Source organism: Lepisosteus platostomus, chromosome 10 (assembly GCF_059453375.1).
Source record: "Lepisosteus platostomus isolate fLepPlt1 chromosome 10, fLepPlt1.hap1, whole genome shotgun sequence".
NCBI lineage: Eukaryota > Metazoa > Chordata > Actinopteri > Semionotiformes > Lepisosteidae > Lepisosteus > Lepisosteus platostomus.
This window is the reverse complement of record NC_142620.1, coordinates 31,680,457-31,693,650: the sequence shown is the minus strand read 5'-3', so window position 1 is coordinate 31,693,650 and position 13,194 is coordinate 31,680,457. Positions and strand designations below refer to the sequence as shown.

At 38.1% G+C, this 13,194-nt stretch overlaps 1 long non-coding RNA gene across 1 annotated transcript in view; it reads right to left on the bottom strand.

Moving 5' to 3' along the window:
- Window positions 1–10,896, bottom strand: part of LOC148653647 (uncharacterized) — a 333,862-nt gene extending 322,966 nt beyond the window's left edge. The window contains exon 1 of the long non-coding RNA XR_015941546.1: window positions 10,736–10,896. This is a non-coding gene — a long non-coding RNA (uncharacterized LOC148653647). The remainder of the gene's footprint in view (window positions 1–10,735) is intronic.
- Between the last annotated feature and the right edge of the window lie 2,298 nt (window positions 10,897–13,194).

The window sequence follows — 13,194 nt, the reverse complement described above, 5'->3', positions numbered from 1 at the left end:
GTATCAAGGACTCTGAGATACTACATATATTAAGAAATTCACAGTTTATAATAAGTGCAATCTTTAGAAATTCAGTTTCTAACACATTTGTGTTAGAATGTTAAGATGTCTGTATAATTCATGGTTAAGGAATATGTTAATGACCGAATTCCCCAAAAATATTTCTTTGACTTGACAAAAGGTGTTGCACCATTTAGTGAAATGTCTTTTTGCTGATTGAAACAAAACTTGAAAGTCTCTGGGACTGAGGACTTTCCTTCTAAACTTGAACCTGGATATTTGAGATATTTCATATCTTTAAATTTTCAGGAACCACTTATCCAATTTAGGCTCAAGGTGGCCTTAATAAAGATAAATGTATTAGATGTGGTTAAAATCTCCAAGTGCTTGTCAGTAAGATAAAAATATCAAAACCAAGAACAGGCCTAGAAAAGCCTGTTTTTGAGTGAGCATACATTTTTGGAACATTCTCTCTCACTTGTGCTTGGTACTCTTCTATAGATCTTTATCGTTAATCTCCATGGAGAAAAAAATACCAAGCCATCGGTATTCTTCAAGAAGGAATGTTATGTCCTTCTACTGAAAACTGTAATTTATGTGCCAGTTGCACTTTCTAGCTTCCTAGTCTACAAATCTTAAAATAAATCCTTATTTTGAAGGTTATCCAATTCATAGCTTGTTTTGCAAATGCAATTGGAAAGTTATTGATCTAATGTTTGTACTTATTAGTTTGTTTGTTAGTTATTAGTTTACGTAAGAATGATATTGTTTCAAATGGGGGCTAAGAAAAAGGTGAAAATCAGGAATTGACTGAGCGGTTTAGTCAATAAGTTAAAAAAAATATTCATAACCCCATAACTTGTAAGTGATTTCTTCAGAATATAACAGAGCAGTAGGTATAATTAGAGGCACATAAATTCTTTATTTTCTGGCACAGGTTTGGTGAAAAGAGTAATAATCCAGGCACACATGGATTAAACAAATAATTATTAACAAGGACAATAAAACACTACTTTACACACAAGTTACTATGTCTATAGTATGTACAAACAAGGTGTTTCAGAGGCCTAACATCCTAATCATCCAGAAAACCCACACACTAAGTATTAAACTCTTAATGCCTACAGATGCCTTTCTAAATAAATACAGTACAACCTTCAGTTAAAGTCAGTACCTGGATGGGAGACCTCCTGGGAAAAACTAAGGTTGCCGCTGGAAGAGGTGTTAGTGGGGCCAGTAGGGGGCACTCACCCTGCGGTCCATGTGGGTCCTAATGCCCCAGTATAGTGACGGGGACACTATACTGTAAACAGGCGCCGCCCTTCAGATGAGACATAAAACTGAGGTCCTGACTCTCTGTGTCAGATTAAAATTAAAAATCCCAGGGTGTTTCTCAAAAAGAGTAGGGGTGTAACCCTGGCATCCTGGCCAAATTTCCCATTGGCCCTTACCAATTATATCCTCCTAATAATCCCCATCTATGAATTGGCTTCATTGCTCTGCTCTCCTCCCCACTAATAGCTGATGTGTGGTGAGTGTTCTGGTGAACTATGGCTGCCGTCGCATCATCCAGGTGGATGCGGCACATTAGTGGTGGTGGACGGGAGTCCCCATTACCCGAAAAGCGCTATATAAGTGTAAGCAATTATTATTATTCTAAAAATGCACTCAAGCAGGAAACTCACTCAACTCAGGTTTCCTAAAAGCACAGAACAGCAAGCTCTCTCTAGCAAGGTTCAAATACTTAGCTCCAAATAGGTTTTGTTTGGATGATTGTGAAATAGAGGCTCTTGTCTGGTGTAAACTTCAACCTTCAACTGCTTTCCTGTGGTCTGACCTTCTTTCTCTCCTCTCTCCTTGACTGCTTCTTGTTCTCTTCTTTTCTGTGATCTTACTGTGATCTTATATGATGTGTTTCTGGACTGCTTATTGACAGTCATTATCCCACAACTTACCTAGGTATACCAAAGTAAACTTTACAGTTGTTTTTTAAATGGGGACCCCCTATATCTCAGCAAACATCCTCTCTGCTTTGAAAATGAAACTGTTTACTCGGCAGACTCACAAACTTTATCTAAGCTTTTAGAGATGCTTCCTAGTCACCTAAAGCTGTAACAATATAAATAAAAATGATTGTTATGGTGCTCCCTTCTGGTAAAAATCAGTCTAAGGCCCAAGCATTGTTTTCCATCAAAAAAGTTTTAAAGTTCTATAAACAGTTTTACAGTCGTAAAGGGCTCTGACTCCACACTGAACACGCCCCTGCATAGTGCCACAACAGGTATGGGACTACCTCAAGTCAAGTCAAGTTCAAGTTCAAGTTTATTGTCATTATACTCATATACAGGTATACGGTATAACAAAATGCTATTTAGCTAGCTCTCAGACAATAAGTAGTACAAAAAAACAACAATACAATTGTATAATAAAAGAAAGACAGAGAGAACAGGCAGTGTGCAAAACAACAACAGGCAATGTGCAAAACAACAAAAAGGTAACAGGTAATGTGCAAAAACATCAGATGTGCAAAAACATGCATCAACAGAATGAAATAAAAGGATAGAAATTATGGGGAGTGAGCTTTTTGACATGTAAGGTAGAGGTAGATTTCAATGTGTGAATTTTTGGTATGAAAGAAGGCACTGTGAGGTTCAGATCACAGGTGAGGGGTGAGGTGAGAGTGAGAGAGGATCTGGGGACATATTTTAGCTTTCTTCAACTGTCTTAGGAAGTACAGGCGCTGTTGCGCTTTCTTGATCAGACAGGTGGCATTGAGAGACCATGTGAGGTCCTCAGTGATATGGACACCAAGGAATTTAAAGTTACTGACCCTTTCCACTTCAGTCCTGTTGATGTGGATAGGGGCATGTCCGTTTTGCAGTTTCCTGAAATCAACGATCAGCTCCTTAGTTTTGCTGACGTTGAGGGTGAGGTTGTTGTCTTCACACCACGTTGTAAGGAGATTGACCTCCTCCCTGTAGGCCCTCTCATCATTGTCTGTGATCAGACCTACAACTGTGGTGTCATCGGCAAACTTGATGATGGGGTTGGTGCTGTGTTTGGCCTTACAGTCGTGGGTGTAGAGGGAGTAGAGTAATGGACTAGGCACACACACCTGGGGGACCCCAGTGTTCAGAGTTAGTGTGCCAGAGGTGTGGTTTCCAAGCCTGACAGCCTGAGGTCTGCCTGTCAGAAAGTCCCGAATCCAGTTGCAGAGGGTGGTGTTGAGACCCAGTGCACTGAGTTTCTTGACTAGTTTCTCTGGAATGATAGTGTTAAAAGCTGAGCTGAAGTCGATGAATAGTAATCTTGCATATGTGTTCTTTTTATCCAGATGAGATAGGGCAGTGTGTATGGCAATGGAGATTGCGTCATCTGTGGATCTGTTGGGCCGGTAGGCAAATTGGTACAGGTCCAGTGTGTTTGGAATGGTGTCCTTAATGTGCTTCATGACCAGCTTCTCGAAGCACTTCATGATGACAGGTGTTAGTGCCACCGGTCGGTAGTCATTAAGACATGTCACTGTAGTTTTCTTCGGTATTGGGATGATGGTGGTTGTCTTGAAGCAGGTGGGGACTACGGCTTGGGCCAGAGACATGTTGAAAACAAAGTGCATTTAGGTATTTTCATTTTAATGTGACACAACTGTGCCTTATTTAAATATGCTTTATATATCATATATAACTGACATAATAGTTTAAACTGTTTCATGCATTACCCCCTTTACAGATCTGTGGACAAACCTTTTTCCATCAGTATGTACCCAGAAGCTTTGCTACAGGAACAGTAACAGGAAGTGGTGTCCTTTGTGGATGTGTCAGATATCATTGCATTTATAAAGTCTTATGTATGATTAGCAGAAAAATGTTTTTTAGAGCAGATTTTACCTTGTTAAAGCAGTTTACATTTGTTTGAGATTAACAATTACAATGTTGTCTCTACTAGAAGATGATGTGATCGTGTTTGAGATAAGCATGTTACATTCTTTAATCACATATAATACTCTAGTAGAGTAACATGTATGCAGCCATCTTCTTGTTTACTTAGTGTTTGTTTCTAAATTATAAAAACAAGGATGTGACTTGGTAAGCATGTAAAGTGCTCATCCATCTTTAATGGGATTTGACAAGGACAGTCTCTGGTTCTGAAGGGAATCTAAAACTAGGTCAGTGATATATTCTTGTATGAGCTTCGCCTTCTGTTTGGCTGGGCTATATCTTCAGATCTATAATTGAATAGAACCTTTCCCGGCTGAAGCAAAGGACATGAAGAAGTGCCCACTAAATAACAAATCTTAATGTAATTACTGAACCCTTAATATTGATATCAGTGATGAACCCTACTTCGGAGAATTTCTAATTTCCATAAACATGCTATGATAACGGGATTTTTGTTGTAGAGCTTACATTTTTTCATATGTTTTGATTAAAGTGAAGTGCAATAATGTAAAGTATATGATAACCTTGTCAGATGCCTTAACAGCTATTTTGGCAAGGACGTCATAGTATTGCTTACATGTTGGAGTAAATTTTATTGCTAGCATTCGATAAGTAATGATGTTCCTTTATCCAGCTGCATTTCTGCCAAAGCTGATTCAGTACATAATAAAGGGGATTCCTAAAGGTTTGTTATGCACTGCAGTATTTTCTATGGCTACATGCTTAATTTGGATTTACTGGTTCTATTTTATGCCTATTAGCATTTTAATTTGTGAGACCTGCCACTATTAAAACTACAGAAGTAAAAACAAATTAATGTGGGAATATGGTGCTTCACAGTTGTTTTATTAATAATTTATTCTATACCAGCACATTCAATGACATTCATCAATTTAGTGCACTGTGACCCAGATAGAGATAGATCTTGGATCACTCATTGAATTACTGTGGGTCTCTGGATTGATAGCAATTAATCATCACATTTATCACATTTGGACTGTTTCATATTCTTTCAGTTTAAGTACAGTACAGTTGATTTGAAACAGTTGTAAAAGAAGCATACAAACATGAGCCAGAATTAATAACAGTATAACAAGAATGCTGTAAACAAATAGAATAATGTCAAAAGCTATGATTTTGTAGCAAGCTATCATACAGATTTGTTACTTTCCAAAAACTTGAAATTGAAGCAATGGAAATTTGCAAGACTGTCCTTGTACTTACTTTTTTATTATCTGTTTGTTTCTAACTTAAAAATCTGCTTTGTTCTAGTGGAAAAATTAGCCATTACCTTGAGGATTGACTTCCTATCTTAGTCAGATACTGCAAACTTCATCTAGGGTATTGCCAAAAGTAGCCCTCTGCTGCTTAGACTTCGTAGTTGTTACACCCACGGACTGAAGTCCGAGTCGGGTCTTGTAGTAGACCCTATGTGATGCGGTAAGAGCTGGAGAAAACAGAAGGCGTGGTATGGGAAAACACACAGGGGTTTTATAGTGCACAAAATAATAGCGACAGTCCGTGAGACAGTGAATGGGGGTGACAAAGAATGGGATCCAAATCCAAACAGGTCCAATGGCAGGTCAGGGCACAGCCCGGGAGTCCATCAACAAGTGATCCATCCTGGGACGTGATAAGGTTAAAATCCCCAGGAAGGGGGAAAACACGAACAGAGGCAAAACATGGAGGTCCAAGGGTGACGGGGCAAGATCCTCCAGACCCCGGGCTCAGGAAAAGGGAGATGTTGGGGATGAGGCCTATGCCCACAGGAGACGGATGTAGGGTATCCTGGTTCTAGGCGGGCCTTGCGACATCCTTACCCTAATGTTGAGCCCCGAGGACTGGAGGAGCTAGACTTTAAATAACTTGACACATAACAGGGTACACCTGGGGAGCTTAGCAACAATCACAGGACTAATAATGGGAGTAGTGGAGGGACCTCTAGGAGAGGGATGTTGGGCATGACAATAGTGTCAGGCATGAGGTGCTTCTGTTGATGCAGTCAGGACTTTTGGTATTGTACATCTACTTTTGTATGGTCTAATTACATTTTGGGTTCTTTGGTGTGGAAACTTCTGTACTTTGTTCTTTGTTTTAATTTTTCATAAAAATATCCTTCCTGCATGCATAAATTGTTTTTAAAAAGGGAATAAGCTACAGTCAGTTGTGCAAGGATATATTGGACTTAAATGGGCAGAAAATCTTCTACTCATTTGTAGCCATTCTTATATTTTATAGGCAGATTTCAGGTATCAACTATATTAATAGTTGGTGAGGTGGTGCATGAATTAATGGTTAAGATCAGAGGTGCAATTAAGAGATTTCGGGAAGTACCTGCAGTAAAGACCATGCAGAGCTCATCAGACGCTACTGAGCAAGAACTCACAGACTGTTTTGAAATGACAGATTGGTTTATATTCAAAGATTCATCCACTAATCTAAAAGTAATCAGAGGTGGTCACATCCTACGTCAACAACTGTGTGGAAAGATGTCTTCCTACCAAGAAGTCCTGGATGAACAAAGACATTTGCTACAAACTTAAAGCATGGTCTGCTGCCTTCTAATTATGTATAATATAATGCCGCAGTTATGATAATAGTATCCAGAATCACCGCCAGGTGGAGCTAATAAAGCTTAACCTCTTACATACAGCATTTGAGCTGTTGCCAGAAAACGCATGATTTCAGATCCCGGTCACTGCTGAAGGACAATCTTTTCCCAATTAAGAATTTAAGTTGTATACTCTTTAGACTTTTAATAATTTTAAACTGTGTATTACAGCATGTTAATCCTTAAACATTAAAAAGTCGGTATATTTTATAAAAGCAAGATTGCTCAGTTGGACAAAAGTACACAACCTATCACCTTTCTCATAGATATTTTAATTATGCAGAAATATTTTATGCATCAAAGTCTTTAGGGAAGATATTACTAATAGTATTAATAATGAATGACTTTGGACAGGCTGTAAGTTCAAAGTACTACCGTGGTCCACTTTCTATAAAACCATTTTTGTAAACGAAAATACTTTATTTTTTCATTGACAAAAAGTAACACCACAGCATTTCTTTGATCCGATCATGGATTTGTTTCCAATCATACAAATTAAGTTTTGAGAATCTCCGATTCACCATGCCTTTCACACGCTCCTAAACGATATTAATTTAGGAGCATAAACATATTATGTAAACTGTATATGGCTGGTGTAGAGGTTTGATGGTTTTACTGAGACAATTATTAATTGTAGCAGTAATCACGAGGTGGTTCGTTGTGGCTTTTAGAAAATCAATCGTAAGAACAACTAACAACGCACACACACGGGTTCAATACACGAGATACATTTATTAATATAAATTGTGCACCAAACATATACTAGTCTGCCTGGATACAAGCGGCAGATCTTACTGTGAGGGTTATCAATATACAAGGTATATAATCTCGAAGAGATACAAACACAAAGAGATACACAACAGAGAATATATGTCAAAATATATCTTTCGGTTACACCAAATCGCTAATCAGTGTTATTACCCACTGTTACTCTAAACTCGGGAGTAAATACATTACTCATGAATTAAATTGATAACAACTTATGTTGAGGTACAATTGAATTCTCAAGACGCAATGTAGAACATGTGTATGGATTTGGAATTTCCCGGCACGAACACCAAACCAGCTGACAGGCTCTGTTGCAGCCTCTGTTCCAGCGGGTGTCCAATGGGCGTTGTCCTGGCATCCTCTGGCTACCGGCCAACCAGTCGAGTTGCAGCTTGGAGTAGGACGGGCGGAGGAATCTAACTGCGGCGCACAGGACAGTCATTGCTCCGAGGGGATCTACCAGCAGTCCGGCTGGCTAGTAGAAAGTCTCTATGCACAGAGTGTGACCACGAGTCCTCACAAGTCACTCTTTTGCCCGGGAAGAAGCTGGTTCGCTCCCGGTCCAGCGCTGCTTCTGAATAAGCTATTCAGGTTGTCGACGAGGGTCCAACTGTAGGCTGCCATAAATCAAGCGGAGCATTCACGTTGGTAGAATTCTGAGTACGTACGGGATCCTCGGCCTCGCGCTTAGAACAAAGTGCAAGTCCCAGTGCAGACAACAGCAGTTGTCACGTGATTGTCTCTGAAGATGCACGAAAATGGCCAAGGAGAGCCCCGATCTGAGCTTGCGCTCCCTTTTTTACCAAGACACAGATGTGTGCTGATTGGTTGAGAGTTTGGCGGGCATTGGAGACCCACGTGGTGTTACCACGCCCTGCCAATCCCTGATTGGTTGATCAAGTTGAGATATGAGTCACTTACTCCTGACACTTAGGAATGCAGTCCAGATGTCCATTCGGCACTCCCTAGACAGATAGGCGCCAATGGATGACCATTGATCATGATAGCCAGGCTTAGCTAAGTGCATCCCCGTTTGGGAGCTGTCCCTTATCAAAAGAAAACATCTTAAATCAGCCTGCATGAATACTTTCTCTGTGGCTGCACCACAGAGATGGAGAGTGAGATGGGGGCTCATTTAGGAAAGCACAGCAACGCTTAATTCTGTCTTATTAACAAGCATTGCTGCTACACTGGTATTGGTAGTTTAAAGAAAAAATACACACCAGTATTCCACATTCTTCCTAACCATTTTAAGCAACAAAGTTTTCCATGTGGTTATTTTGGAAAAGTTTTTACGTACTCCTTTTACTTTTAGAATTTGATTAATAGGGAATATAATATGGAATCACGTATCTAAAGAAATTAATAACGATATAATTATATTCATGTACTGTAGCTTAAATGATCACAGTAGTACACTGTCTTCGGAAATGTCTGATTCAGTTTCACTCATTTCCACATGATTACATCTGTGGCGTGATGGCTTAAGCGTGTGCCTTATAAGCCGGGGGTTGGGTGTTTGAACCCAGCTGTTACCATGAGTTTTCTTTCAATAAATAAACATTTCTTTGAACAACTAAAATAGCAAATATTATGGACACTACATTGCCATTTTTTATATTTCTAAATATGGCAACATGTTCGAAGCCAAGTCATTTATTAATAACAATGAATAATTTGAAGCTGCTACTACTGTTGTTATTACTGATGATAAATATTATCTACACTGTATTAAATTTGTTGGTTTTTCTAAATATTACAAAGTTAAGTGAGTTAAGTGATTACCACTTTCCGTGAATGCTTTCGCTCGTTATCACAGTCAAAGAAAATATCAGCCATATACAATTTACATAATATGTTCCTAAACTAATATAGTTTCTGACCATCAGAAACATTATGCTCCGCTTCTTTTTATGCTCAGCTACTAAAATTTCCCTTTAGTTGTAAAATTCCATATAAATATTAAATACTAAGCAGATTAAAACATGCACAGTAAAGAGATTAAATGATTAAAACTTTTCACAATGACCAATGCACCACGAGTGCCCCTGTCAGTCATTTTGGTCAGCCAATCACGTATCACAGTACAACGCAGTGACTTGTGGGTAATTGCATGCGGTGTGGGTTTGTACCGCACATTTTGAATGGCTGCATCTGTGTATTAATTTGGGAATATAAATATATTATACAAACCATATATGGCTGGTAGTGGTAGTTTAAATATAAAATACAGTATCTCACTTTCTTCATAAACATTTTATACATCAAAGTCTTTCACTCAGTCGCTTACTGTGGTTCACAAAAAATGACAACAGACGAGGACTTAGAGAAAGTACAATTGTTTATTGAGAAGCAAGGACTTGGCTTAACCCGCTTGGCTGTGGGCCAACCTCCCAGCCATTGGACAGGGAGGATAGGACCCCCAAAAAGAACCAAGTGGGACCCCCAATCACCAGTGCAGAAAAAACAATGGTCATTGACCTAAGTTCATCTGAGGAGAGAAAATGCTTGTTTGAAGATATCAGGCTTGGTTTTAATATACAGATGCAGCCATTCAAAGTGCGCGGTACAGACACGTACCGGAGGTAATTGGCTACGGCATCGCGCATCGTGACGCAAGATGACCCGGGGTACCGCGGTACGTGATTGGTTGACCGACAGGGGCACTCGTGGTCCATTGGTCTGTCGTAGAAAGATTTACAGTAAACGTCTTTACTGTGCCCGTTGTAGTATTGAATATTCATATGGAATTTTACCACTGAAGGGAAATCTTAGTAGCTGAGCATAAAAAGAATAGGAGCATACTGCAACGCGTGTGAAGGCCATAAACGATATTAATTTTGGAACATAAACATACAGTATATGGCTGGTCTCGGTACTTTAAAGAAAACATACACGAAACATGGTTTCATTATGACCAGAATCGGTCTTGAGATATTTTTAACTTGATTTACAGTATTTGAGAGGTATGTCTTGACACTGATACTACGTAAATACTGCTCACGTATATGTTTCTAGGTTTATATTATGCATTTCATACGGTCAAATTACTTTTGAGCAACTGATAAGAAGCGCGAAACGGTATGCCCAGGGCGTTTTAGTTTTCGTTTTGTTTTAATGCAGTGCAGTGGATTGATTAGAGATATCAAGTGCATACAAGTCATTTTTTAAATGTTGTAGTTCGTCTTGTAAAAATGTTACGAGTACATCATCTGTCAACAATTACACAGGTTCTGTTTCCATATTGCGGATTTTGGTTACGTAATATTATTTTCTAATTTCACGTTGTGAATATATGATTTGGGCAAACAGAGCCGCAAAGAAGTACATTATGGGTTGTTGTTTTTTTTTGCAGTTTTATCTAGAACAAGCTTAAACCTTTGTCTGATTCTTGTGAAACTATCCACACGACAGTTACCTAGGAGTTGACTTCAGTGATGTCACTGATGGGATGTTTCTAAAAATCCATCCTCTGTAAAACGTCTTCTCTAGTTGTCCTGCATATGTATTCGCTAATGAAGCTGTGTGTTCTGAGCCTGGTTCTCTACATTTCTGTATGAACCAGCTTAGAGGGCTAAAGACAGCTTGTGTTTAAATTGAGTGTAAGGTAATTTATGCTTCTAAAGTCATGGTCAGCATTTATTATTGTACTGTGCTGTAAACTTGTTCTGTGCCTAATTACATTATTTTATAGCTTTATCAAATCTGTACATTGTCTGTCGATAATGTTTCTGTAGTGCTTTTTCAGCCCTCAGCATGTGACCTGTGGGTTAGGTTCCTGACTCCCATGTCACACGGTCTGTGATTGAATCCCATGGAACTATGACTTTATTTTTTAACAAACATTTCTTTGAAAAAATGAAACGCTTCCCTTGGTCAGAGATGAAATAAAACCTCACTTGCACCAAACAAATTTATATTTCTAAATATCACAACATGATCGAATTTAAGTCTTTTTAATAACAATGAATAGTCACCTATGCGTTACAAAATAAACATTTATATTGATTTGAATCGCGTTTTGATTTAAATCGTAAACGCGTGTTTAAATATATGTGTTTAAAGGCGATATACTGTATAAAAGCGCTGATTCTTATGGAATGTGTTCCGCCGGGGATTCAAAAAAAATTTTTTTTTTAATCGCGTATCTAAGGAAAATAGCAGTATAACTTTGTTCATGCACATCATTATACAGTATCTCATTTTTTATTTCTATAAAAAAAAATCATTTGCCCAGCCACTATTGTTGTTATTGTTTTTATCCTGTAAAGCGCATGGAGGAGCACAGCTTTTTCACCACTTAGATTACTTTTTGACACCATCCTTACACAAAGCAGAAACTGATTGTATTTTCCGATGACATACTGTACAAGTGCAAAGATTACAGATTTTAATCGTCTTTTTTCTGAACTAGGGAAAATCTGATCATGTTTCTCTATAACAATAATAAAAAACTTTATTTTACATATCACCTTTAAAAGTGGCATCTCAAAACAATACAGTAGATGTAAACCACAGATTACAAAGTAAATACCCAGACAAACGCAAACTCGTTTTTAATAAAATGCTTTCATTCATTCAACAGAGAGAGCGTAAAACCTGGGTGTAACAGCTTTTCCTTTTTCTGATCACTCGCTCTCTGAGATACATGAGAATCCAGGCTTTTTTATCAACGCTTTCTTTTCCGTATACCAGATATTATGGAACCACTTCAGCAGGGTGTCAGCCAGTCAGATTCCAGGAATCGGTACTTTAAAGGAAAAATACACACCGGTATTCCATTTCTCCCTAAACATTTTAAGCATCGAAGTTATTAACTAACATGTGAAATAGCGTGTGAAAAAGTGGTAGTTTTAAGCTTTTCTGCTAATATAATATGGAATCGCGTATCTAAAGAATTTAATAACGATATGATTATATTCGTGTACTGCGACAGGGCTGTGTAGGGCTGTTTCACCTTTCTCTTCATGCGACTGTACCTGGAAGAGGATTTCTTTCTATTCGAAACGTGTATTTTAAAAGTTTAAGAAGTAAAAACCTTACAGCGTACACAGATTTCTAAACTGATCAGGATCGTTATCTTTGTCTTATGCATAATAATGTTCACCGCTCTGTCCAGCAAATTAAAAATAAACTTTATTTTATATAGCGTTTTAAACGAATAAGTAATTAGATTGCTCATAAACCTAATCACTTGCTTTTTCTTTTTATTTAGGCTCAGATTTCAACTATAGATCGTATTATTAATAACCATAATAACAACCAACCAACAAAAACAACCATATAAACATAATACCAACCAAAAACAAAGATAACAACCACAATACAAAATCAAATATATCAAACCATTATACTCTCGCAAATTCCTCCAATTATCATAATCCCGCCCCTTATGCAAAACCAAACCCTCCTCCCATCCCAGTTTATCCTCTTTATCATAAACAAAATCCACCTCAATTTTCAACATAAAGCATTACACAAAATCAATACCTCAACACTCCATACTCAACAACGATAATTCACAAACAGCCAGAACATGTAACCCCACATTCCCAAACAGACCTCATTTACATAGACCCGCCCCTTATGCAAAACCAACACCCCTCCCCTGTTCTCTCTCTCTCTTGGCGTTTGTAATCGTTTTCATTTTCAAATAAATTTTAGCAAAGTCAAATCTTAAGATTTTTATATTTATGTCTTTATTTAGTGGTTTCATTAGTGACAAAGGCTAGTGACCTTTGTTTCATTAGTGACAAAGGCTAAACTTTCTTGGAAAAATGTATTTTATGTAAACCATGTTTGCTATTAATTCATTCAGGGCTAAAATATGTTCATTGTCTTCAAATGAAAGAAGGGTTCCTTTCGCCGTGGTGGGGT